Source organism: Triturus cristatus, chromosome 7 (genome assembly GCF_964204655.1).
Source record: "Triturus cristatus chromosome 7, aTriCri1.1, whole genome shotgun sequence".
Taxonomy (NCBI): Eukaryota; Metazoa; Chordata; class Amphibia; order Caudata; family Salamandridae; genus Triturus; species Triturus cristatus.
In genome coordinates, this window is record NC_140590.1 from 1,384,325,983 (window position 1) to 1,384,338,227 (window position 12,245).

The 12,245-nt window shown below is 37.9% G+C and overlaps 1 protein-coding gene across 1 annotated transcript in view; it reads left to right on the forward strand.

The window, feature by feature from the left end:
- Positions 1 to 495: 495 nt before the first annotated feature.
- Positions 496 to 12,245, forward strand: part of ZHX3 (zinc fingers and homeoboxes 3) — a 75,081-nt gene continuing 63,331 nt past the window's right edge. The window contains exon 1 of the mRNA XM_085619108.1: positions 496 to 898. The gene's annotated coding sequence lies outside the window, so the exon portion shown is untranslated. The remainder of the gene's footprint in view (positions 899 to 12,245) is intronic.

Here is a 12,245-nt window from a genome sequence, read left to right on the forward strand (position 1 = left end):
TGGACAGTTCTGGTGCTGTCCTCACAAAATTCAATATATTTAGCACATACACTGCTTTTCAGAGGATCGACTGAAAAGAGAGACAAGTTTTCATGTGTTCTGGTGCACAATTAGCAAAAATCAATTTAACTAACAACTTTGTGTGTGAAAGTTGTGCTTGATTTCCATTTGCGCTTCGTTGAAAGTTTATTTCTGCGTCAGTAGGCACTGCCAACTTAGATATCTTGAGTCCAATGGTCTTTGCAAAATTGTTGTCCTGCATTAATGTTATTTGGAACGTGGTCCAAGTCTGGTCACCCTACCACTGCGGTGGGAAACAGGAGCAAGTTATTACTGACCAAAGGTAATTAATTTAGTTTTTCGTCGTCCAATGTAAACGTCTAATGTTAGTATAATTCTACACAAATAACTACGTGGGGTACTAGTCCTGTAAACTGTAGGTGCAAAGCAAAGAGAGAGAGCATCACGTCACACTGGCCGTCCTCGCGGCTGCGCAGCACGTCACACTCGCCTTCTTCGTGAAGGGGGTAGCACGTCACACCTACCGCGCTCAGGAAGCGCACGAATGAAGTGGACTGTGAGTGCGGCGACCGGCTGGGGTCGTTCCTGCATTCTTAAGGGTAACTCTCCGACACGACGCATCTAGCAGTGCACAGGAGAGAGTGCTACAACTAAAGAGCCACAGTAGGCGAGAGGCGACGCTCTCGTGACGCAGAGTACGGTCCGGATGGTGCTTGTCGGCGGAAGTACGCTGGCGAAATACGGGGCCGGTTAGCATCGGATGGGGTTTTGCAGTTTGTCCAGCCTGTGGCCTCTCAGAGAGAGAGAGGCACTGCAGTCACCCAGTGATGAAAAGTCAGGGAGCCCGTCAGTGGACAGAAGGCGGGACTTGCAGCAGGTAAATAAAGTGCTAGAGGCGATGTATGTCTTGTGCATCTGACAGTAAGGGGGAGGGGGCGCTTGCTCTTTGTGGGCCTGCTGTAGCTGTGACTCACTACAGTCCTGCTAGTCAGGCTGTGCTGCGCCTCAGCGGGTCCGAGCCTCTGCAACGAAACCGCCTTCCAGCAGGCCCACGCTGGTGATCAGTAACTGCAGTGGAGGTGTGCCCCAGTTTTCTGACCCGCCCCTGCGTGATATAATTACTCTGGGAGAGAGAACTACTCGGTGGGCGAGCATTTATCATCAGGCCTGTGCTGCACGAGTTTAGCATCTCTGTCACTGACTCTGACCCCTGCTGCTGATGTGTGAGAAGTGAGGCCTGCTTGGGGACAGAGAGTGCCTGGTCTTTGGTTCTACGGGATTATTTGGAAATTGTATTACTCTTTGGGGCATGTATAAGAAGCATTTGCTAGGTAATAGGTCTCGCATTTGCGAGAGTTTAAGCTATTGGCACTGTAAATGACAATGCCTTTTATTTCTGTTTTGATAATTAACACATAAATAAAAGGCATTGTCATTTACAATGCAACAGTTCAAACACTTGTAATGCGAGTTTCATTTCAAAGAAGCAGTCGCCATTGTCCCAGGCTGCTTTGAAAGTGAAAGCGCGCATGGCGCCCTGAATGTTGCAGGAAAGCATGCCATGCCCGCACCAGGAGGAACTCATTAAAGAAAAGAGCTTACAGACTACATAAGATATACCGTGTAACAACAGAAGTAAAAGGGCCAGTCCTCATGGGAGTTTACAAATGAAGACAAGGCGGTAGTAAGGAGGGACTGACAAGCCTATTAACGAATCAGAAGCCAGCATTTGCAAAGAACAATGACACAAGCCAATGAAAATTATGGGCGGATAGATGGCGGAGCTTTAAGTCCATACTCGAATACAGCATGCCTTGCAGAGCAGCACATATGCTGACCAGACTCGCACTAAAAATGGAACCTTTCTGCGTAAGGATGGGTAGTCTGAATCAAGGTTCAGCTATCTCAAGTTCCAAGAGGAGGGAGGTTTACATCTGGATCAAAAATTAATGTTTGTAACATGATTACAAAGTTTGAGAATCCATAAAAGTCAAAGAGGCAGACTAAAAGTGCGTCCGGAGTGTGAGTCTACAGGAATGAGACTTGAAGCCGTTTGCGGTTATGGTGACTAGATGATGCAATGACACTGGGATACCACTTTTCCATTCGTGGATTTTGCCTTTGTCTTTTGGCTCCCTCGCTACCTTCTGTTTTATTGGTGCACAAATTGTTTACACCAGTGTTTTGGGTGTCCTTAAGCCTACTTATCATCGGTGGGGTGGCTCATTGACTTTTATTTTAACGAAATGAGTTTGAACAGGCTCCTTTTTAATCCCCAAGGTTTTCTGTATCACATGGGGTATGCATTTGTGATACATGATCTGGCATTGGGATCATTATGGTTGTTAATATAACCCGCACTGGCTGTTAACCGAACTACTGCACTATATTCATAGCTATGTTTGTTACTTCTTTTTGCAGAGAATTTTATGAGTTGACTGTTATTATTGTTTTTAAAATCTCTTTATTGTTTTCAACAAAAGATATAACATGTTGACCCTCTCACCAATTGAGCTCACAGTCCAAATTCCTTAAATCGCAGTTACCACTGCTATCGCAGATACTACCACGCATTTACAAAGCCATTGTTACATAGTCATAGCATAGCAAGAAGTCTGTTTTCCTCCCCCAATCAGTCTATCTTACTTCGTGTTACGGATCAGTTTCCTCAATAGGATCTTTGATTGCCCTTTGTATACTAATATCTTGACTTGGCTTTCAGTCAACACAGTCACTACGATACATTTGTGGTTTTACTTTTCAGTGTATAATGAAAGAATGTCAACACGCTGCCCAAGCACGCACTAAAGACGACATATCAGCTTATTCCAATCATATCATGGCACACAGTTCCAAAACAATATTTTTTGGTCTTTATTTTCTTCTTTTTAGTTGTCCATCCAACACGTGTTTCATCGTCTGGGCCGGTAACCCACGACTTTCTCAGGCCTGGAAAAAGAATTCTAAACAATTGTAGTGTGTCGAAAACAGCACACACTATATTTATAAGTATTGTGGAATCTTAAAACCAATGCATTTAAAATAGTGTATAGTCATCATCATAATGAATCCATCGCACCAAATAATTTGTTTTAAAATTATTGTGCATATGCGAACCAAAGATGCGATACAGGTTTGTGCATAAATATCGTACATATACAATATAAAAAATGGAACGCGGTGCACTTATCCACTTTTGAAAATGGTGGTTCCATATAAGCACACCAATACAAATGCTACTCCTTGTACAGATTTTGAGTTCTACTACTCTACTGGCCGGGATGGAAGTACAACCGGCACAGAGGTAGGATACTATTATGATAGACTCTTTGAAGATGTGGTGAAATTTATATTATCCCAGTTTTTAGCCAGACTCATCATTTTGTTTACCTTACATACTTAGGTTCAGAGTGATCTGACATAGCAAGACAGGCATGACAGCAGTCTTTTGTTGTGTAGGGAATCGAAGCATGGTTTCACGTGTGAAAGGTCTTCTTTGGACCTTTTTAATGGCACAGTGGTTACTCACTCACACAGAGAGTGATATGGATAGGTGCACCACGTCCCACCGTATTACACTGTGATTGTGTGATATTTGTTTACAAACTCGCAAACATTGATATGGATAAGTGCACCTTGCCCTTGTGTGCCCGTGTGTGTGTGTGTATATATATATATATTCACTGAAAAAAACATAGGTTTCAGGGACGTTATAGTTAGTTAGACATTTCACTCATACAAAACCAGAGATATTCCACCGTTATAGTTAGTTCAGCTAACTATAACTCGCGCCCCTGCAATGCACTGCTGATGACTTCACATATTACATCATTCATGACATAGTCAGCGACATCACTGATGACATCATCCCGTGACTGTGTGTTTCTGTAAAGTTAAAATTAGTTTTATATATTTGCCAAGCTGTATTGAAGAATGAGTGGTTGTATAAGTGCCTGTATGGAGGATTTACTAGGTACGTGACTGACTGTATAAGTGAGTCATTAAATGTGTCTTACTGAATGCATGGGTTAGTGACTAAACTGTGTGAAAGTCTGTATCGGTCTGTCTCGTTGTGTAAGCTGCTGCATGAGTTGGTGAGTAGCTGCATGAGTGTCTATCTGACTTATTGATTTCTTTCCTTAGTATTTGTATGGCTGCCTGAGTGTGTGGGGGTGGGAGGTGTGTGACTCTGTTCATAGATGTGTGAGTGGTTGATTCACTGGGTGTATGGGTTCAAGAGTGCATGTGGAAACAGCTGTATGGGTGGGTGGGTGAGAGTGTGTGTATGGGTGTGTTGGTGAGTGAATTGATGTTTCAGTGGTACATGTGCAATTAACTACATATGTAATAGGCAGTATATGTGAGTGATGGTGTATATAAATAACTATATGTGAGAGTCGGTAATTGTGAGAGTGGCTGCATGGATGAGTCTGTATTTGTATCAGTGATTCTATAACAGAGTAATTATGTATTAGCATCCATATGAATAAGTGAGCTGGTGTCTGTATAACTGTATAGGTGAGTAAATGGAAGTATGATTGATTCTTTGCATTACTGACTAGCTGTGTGAGTAACTCTGGATATGTGGCAGTGTGTGAGTGTCTGTATAGGTGTATGAGTGCATTTGATAGTGTTGTATTGATGAGTGACTACATGTATGAGTGACTGTATGGGTGAATGAGTGGATGTGTGTGTAGACCTTGAAACCAGTCAGTGCATATTTAGTAACTGGTATTGATGTGTCTATTTTTTCAAAAATGGTAGTCTGTATTTTAGAGTGGGTGTATCAAAGGTTATGTTCAGGTGTGAGGAGGTGCATCAGATTTTCACGTCGATGATGTCATCAATTATGTCATTTGAGATGTCATCAGTGATGTCAATGACCATGTCATGAATGATGTAATATGTGACGTCCTCAGCAGTACATTGGGGGGAGGCGAGTTATAGTTAGCTGAACTAACTATAACGGTGGAATTTCTGTGGTTTTGTATGAGTGAAATGTCCAACTAACTATAACGTCCCTGAAACCTATGTTTTTTTCAGTGAATTTCAAAGGTTTTTTAAATGCTGATTTCTCCCCACTCCTGATTGGCCCATCAAGACCTCTCTGAAACATGCCCACATCACAGGGAGTGGAAAATGACTGACAAGATGGCTGACACTGGGTCCTGCTGAGGGGAGCACAAGGTCCTGGTAGGGCATGTGTGCAAATCCGAAGCAGTGTAAAACCTATGGGTTTTTCAGTGAATTTCAAAGGTTTTTTATATATTAAACTACTATTCTGCTGTTTGTCCTTAGTACTGATTTTTCTAACTTTTCCACTACAGAAAAGAAAATAAACTGTAAAACTGTTGTGTTATGTAATATATTTCAGAAATTACAGTGTTGCTTATTAAATAATACAACATAATTTAACATTTTGAAAACCTATTTTCTCCCTTTTTCTGCTGTTTTAGATTCTACTTAACTTCACTATTCACAGTGATGTCAGTGTAGTATCATCATAAACAGCTGGGAAAAAAACAATCAACTAGATTGTTAAAAATAAACAAATGACTAATTATTGCAACCACAATACGAAATCAACACAAATAACACATTCAATACAATAGAACAGGCCCTAAATGTAACAATTCTGACAGAAAAATACACAAAAGCTAAAAAAGGGAAACTGTACTTAGCTTTTGTCGATCTTTCGACTGTGTATCCCACAAGAAATTGTGGCAGATCCTCAAAGCGATGGGAGTCAAACCAGCCCTAATCCAAGTTGTAAAAGGACTATATTCTGATGTCAGAGCCAGGGTAAGGTTCGGACCAAATGGGGAACATACAGCTCCTTTTGCAGTAGAGAGGAGGGTGAGACAGGGCTGGCACCCCTCTTGTTTACTTTGTATACAAATGGTCTCGAACAGGAGATGCTTGTGGGGTGTCAGGACCTGCCTCAGGTACAAAATCGTCCCATACCCACCCTGCTCTACGCCGACAATGCGGTGATAATGGGCCAAGCACCACTAGAACTGCAGCGGGCCCTACACAAATATAACGAGTACATGGAAAGCCTTGATTTAAAGATAAACGTTACAAAAACCTATATAATGACTTGTGGGAAGGTCACTAGGAAGGAGAAGACTATTTTTATTGGTAACAACAAACTTGAAAACACAAAAACATATCCATACTTGGGCATCCTTATGGATAATAAAGGTTCCTGGAAACAGGCCATAAGGGCTAAGAAACTCTTATTTATGAAGACTACAACCGCTCTCGTAAATTTCGCGTAGAAATTAGGTAAAAGGCCGCCACTGGAACTACTCCAGATCTACCAGGCCAAGTGCGTCAGTGTTGTTATATATGGGGCAGGGATTTGGGGATATTGTAACGTATTGGAGTTACAGAAAGTAGAAAACGGTTTCATTCGCTATGTATTGGCGGTTCCTCGAACCACCTCAACTTTTGTTTGTCACACAGTGCTGGGGCTGCAGTATTTAACGGACAAAATAAGGGTCCAGCCAGTTTTATTATGGCATTGTATCTGGACCTCATTAAAAACAACTTTTAATCAGAGTGTTATAAGAGATTCCCCTAAATTAGAGCAAGCCCTAGCTATTAGATGGCTGAAGTACATCGAAGATTTTATGATGGACTTAGGACACCCTGAATTTTTTAATGACCCATTAAAGATGAACAATATCTACAGGAAGGATTTTAAAAAACAATGCATGGCACACCTGGAAGAACTTAGATATGGAAGTGAAGCCCACAAGTCGTCAGTCTGCCTAAATCAGATGATCCTATCGTCTGCAGAAATTCAACCGTATCTGACCTATCGCAGAACTGGATATGATAGATTTGTATTGGTTCGTTTCAGACTAGATTCTTTTTACCATCTAGTTTCATTCCCACAACAAATGATTGATCGAAAAATCTAGGACCCTGCCCTTGTGATGGGATAGCACCCCAAACGACAATCCATATTGTTTAATTTTGTAAATATTATGGGGAACACAGAAAAAGGTGGATCCTTCCAATTTTAAAAATTTGGGGTTTGAGGCAATGTCGCCCAGCCTACCTTGCACTCCAATTATTGGAGAATGAATGTTATGCAAGAAATATATAATTATTTTTAAAAGTTGTAATTAAATCTAGGAAACATATATGATTTTTAGAAATTTACATAACTTGTATAAACTGCTTTTAGAATGTAATTTTTATATGGAGAAAGTTATTTCATGGGTATACATGAAAATGAAATAAGAATATAATATGATGGGCGGTATCTCATGGTAAATTAATTCAAATAAGTGTATTATACATCTGTGTATCATGCTTTTATGGTTTTTTTTATCCGAAAACCGAATAAAGTGAATTTTGATTGATTGACATTCAATACTATTTCCAATTTTTAAATCTTACCTTTACTCGGTAGTTTCTGTTCACATTTTTCCCCAAGGCCAAATAATGTGTGATTTTTTTTTTCTCTAAATCATCCAGTATGAATTCCTTAAAGCATCTTCCCATTTTCCCTCTAGGCCGAATAATGTATCTAAAATTTTTGCTTAAGAAAGTATGAGTTGAGTAATTCATAAGGCAATCTCGGTTTAATTTCCAAGTGTGTATCGTTGCAGTGACTCCAACCATTATTACATTTTAAATATACAGTATAATGTCCACATGTGGTAGTAGCTCCAGCATGGAAAACAATAGCCAGTGTTGCGAAAGTTCTTCCAGAAATAGATACTTGAGTAGCAACAACATTTTTAATTTTCATTTCCACTTTTCTTCCATTTGGTCTACAGTGTTGTAGCATTAAAATTAGATATTTCCATATCTTTGTAGGCATAATGTAGATAACATTCCTGATTGACAACGAGAACATTTCATATCATGATTTGCTTCTTTTACTAATTTCGGAAAAGGTACAGATTTGCAGTCAGGTATTGTTAAATATAGAAATCGTTCTCTGTCAACTATAGTGCTTGAAGTTAATGAACACTGTTCACATTTGTGATCCCATTTGTAACTGAGTCCAAATAAACTTTCAATCTGGATTCCTTCATCTTCTAATACTCCAAGCATAAACATCAGAAACTCTTGTGCATCTTGTTGTATATTAAGACTGAACGTTAAAGATCCAGTACATGTATCCAAGAGTTGGCGAATACCAGAAGCAGTATGGATCTTACTTCTGGAACTTCTCAATTGTTCAAATAAAGTATAAAGTGCAGAACATAATCTTTTTTCCTGGCTTTCCATAATTTCACCATAAAGATCTTCTAGATAAAATATAATGTTTAGAATAACATTACAATAGCAGTTGACACCAGAAGCATTTTCTAATTGGTATCCCACAACATCATCACTTGTTTGTATTTTCTGTTTCTTTGCATCTTTTCTTTTCTCTTGAATTTTTTTCTGCTTTTCAACCAGACTTGATTCATCAACATGTTTCCGTTTTGAAACACAACACGTTTTTAATAAATAGGATATTCGCCTAAAGTTGGTGCATAAAGTCTTCTTAAACGATTATATTCTCTTACACAATTTACATCAGCACTAACCTTGTTTTCATCTAAATCCATTAAATACAATCCAGACAATGTTCTATCTTGAGATAATGCAACATATGCCATTCTCTCTTTAAACACAGTTCTTCTAACATTTACCAAAGCATTATCTACACTTAAACCTTGAGATTTATGAATGTTTATTGCATATGCTAAACAGAAAGGAAACTGTTTTCTACAAACATACAAGTCTTTTACCAGCAAAAAACGTACACCACAACGCCCAATCTGTTTTACCTCTGTAATCCGATCAAATTTAATTTTCAAGAATTCAATTGCATTTCTATTTTGATATTTTACAAATTCAACAACTTGCTCCATTCACTAAACCTTCTTCTATATTCAAATTACACCTCAAAATTACCTGACAGTTTATACACACATCTAAATGGTTTTTTTAAGCCAGCAGTTTTTGATACAGACTTTTCCAAAGAATCCAATTTAATCTGTAGTTTATTTGAAAGAAGAATTGTTATTACTTGATGCTCGATTTTTATCAATATCTTCAATGTGCACTATTTCTTGATTTTCCAATTTCAGAAGCTCTTTATTAAATGTATAACCCTCTTCCACTGTAGGCATTAAGCAAAATATAGATTTTATTTCTGCAATGTTCTTGTATAGTACTGCTGCTGGTGTGATTTCAGTTGTAAACAAGTTCTTTAGTAGACGACTTTGTAAAGCTTGTTTACCATGTTTGCTTAGAACAGCAATTCTTACATCTTTCAGAATATTTCCATAATCTTCATCACTTGCTTGTGGCATATTCTGAGTGAGTTCTTTATGTTCAAAATTTAACCAGAGATTCACATTTCCAATACTTCCCAAAGATTTTCTTGTGTCTTCATGTAGAAGAGTTTTAAAGACTGGTTCTCCTTTTACAGGAGTTAGTTGTAGCAGATCTCCAAATACAATTAAATGTTTTCTTCCAAAGAGAACGTCATAATCTGTTTTTAATACCTGTTGCATTCCTAAATGCACGAAAGCAAGTATTATGTTTGAGACCATGCTCACCTCATCAATAATTAAAAGTTTCATCTTCTTCAGCACTCTTGACACTTCATAAGAAGCTTCTCCACACAACTTCTGATATTCTAATGTATTATCATGCTCAACTGGCAACATCAGTAATCTATGCAAAGTAATTCATTTAACATTGTGCGCTGCTAATCCAGTTGGAGCTGTTACACAAGATAAATGTGAACCAGTAGTTTTTTTAAAGATAATTGGTCAAAACTTTAATTAAAAAACTTTTACCCATTCCAGCTTGACCACTGATGTACATCAGAATAGGTTTAAACTATGAACATACACATTCTTTTTTTTTCATGTAACAAACCATGTTCTATCTGTTCTCTCATTTGTACATATATTACTTTCTGTTCAATATTTACTTGTTCTTCTAACTTTACTAATGTAATATTCTCTTCTTGTACTTGTTGCATTGCAATTTCGACTTCATGCATAACTATCGCTGCTTCATTTTCCACTATTGGTTGTCCAAGTGGATCTTGACTACATGGACCAGAACTTTGACTATCTTGGGAACTTTCATTAGCAACTTCAGCTATAATAGTCTTTTCCTGTTTAACTTCATCATTCAACATTTTTAAATATGTAGGGAAAATTGAACATGCAATGCTATCTTTACATGCATTAAAAGAATCTTCGTTGCAAAGTAAATCACTTTCGCTACGCCATGGTTTGAACAGTTGGAGAAGAGCTAAATAGTAAAATTCTCGTTTATCTGGAGTTTCACAACTGAGCTTCTTGTGGTTGATTAGGTTACATTTTGTGTGTTTTACTAAACATCCATGACATCCAACTACTGCATATTTTCCTTCTTTTAAATTCTGTTTAACATTTCTTTTGAAGCTGTAATGTTGAAGTACTTCATATAGACATAGCTGTTCCAGATGTCGACTCCTTTTCGGATTGTATGTAGCCAACATATTAGTTTTAAGAATTTCTGTACTGTCTGGTTCATTTGCTGCTAAGTATTTAATTTCTTCTAATGATTTCAACACTCTATTTCATGAGTAGGCAAGACCTAAACTTACCCAAATGATCCCTCGTGATTTTGAATATAAACTTGAAGAGGACAAGCGGTCTGAACTTTCATAGGATCCAATTTGTCTGTGGGAAAGCATTTTCAAAGTAAAACTGTACAATTTTTTGCTAAGACTCTTCTCTTGTGCAATTTCTTCCCACAATTGTTTAATTTAGTTTTTTTCTGATTTCGTTATATATGATGTTACGTAGCTTGCAACAGCAATTGAGTTGTCTGCAACATACTGGATGTCCATGTTTGCATTCCACATTTTTAAAATAACTGGATTGTAGTCATCAATATACTTTGACAGTTCTGTTCTTTTCAAGTTGTAGGTATTCTTTGGAGATTTGCGAGTTATTGTGTGCCTTACAGAAGAAAAAAAAGAATTTACTCTTCCTTTAGAAATAACTGTACGTGGAAATCCAAACCGACACTTGGTATACAATTGTCCTTTAGACTTGTATTTTCATCGGCAGTGCTTTCCACAATGGTGACTTTGGAAACGTAAAACTTGCTGTCTCAAGATTCTATCTCCTCTTTCTCTTGGAATCTCACATGTCACACACTGTTCAATGAAAGACAATACTATTTCACCTGAATCAGTTCCAAATTTAGGTGCATGCTTGATCCACAATAGCATATGTATATGAGGAGCACCTCTCGCTTGGTACTCCTTTCTCCAAAAGAAATCGGTAACTTCTCCAAGAGGTGGATTCTTTTTATTGCAGATGAAAGATCTCATAGCTTGAAACCTATGATTACAATATCTGCACACATTTACAGGATCCAAAGAACACAGTTCTCTAGGTGTCTTCATTTCAACATTCTTTATATTGGAATTTGCTTCTCGTAGAAATTCAAGCAAATATTCCCATGCATACTCTGCACAGCTAAGTGTCACAAACCATGTTGGTGTACCTAAGTTCCATAATATACACTTCAGTTCTCCATGACCACGATACCAATACTCATTTGTTCCTCGTTGACATGCCATCAAATTAATTAACTGTGCTTCTAAATTTTCATCTGTTTGTTGAACTTTCTCCACAAATTCTTTCGCTGAAATAAGTGATTGATGAACTCCAGTTTTTAAGTATGTGGTTCACTGTATAGGACAGAGAAGACAGATCACTTTCAAACAAAAGGTGAAATATATATGGAATACACTGTTGAAATCTAGGATCTTCAGAGTATAATCTTGTTGAGCGATATTCAGAAGCTGGAATCCGTACAGGTCGGTCATCATATCGTCCACCTTCTCCAGTAGGAAACAGCTGTGGAAAACATCGAGCTTCCAAGCTTTTCTCCCATACACTCGGAGTTCCCTTTGCTTTTTTCTTTTGAAATAACTCCATGCTGTTTCCTATTGCTTCTTTTGAATGTAGAGGACATATTGTGTAATGTTCATAAATCTCTTCACTCCTTGACTTGTCCACTTTTTCTATTTGGCCACTTAAAATTTCAGATTCATCTTCCAAACTTATGATCTGTTCTTTCATATTTACACTTTTATAATAAATATTGTTCTCCACAAGATATAACTTAGCCTTTTGAAGTTTATTAAGATCCACAAATTCTTGCCATATTTTCCGACTCTTTGTTGGTAC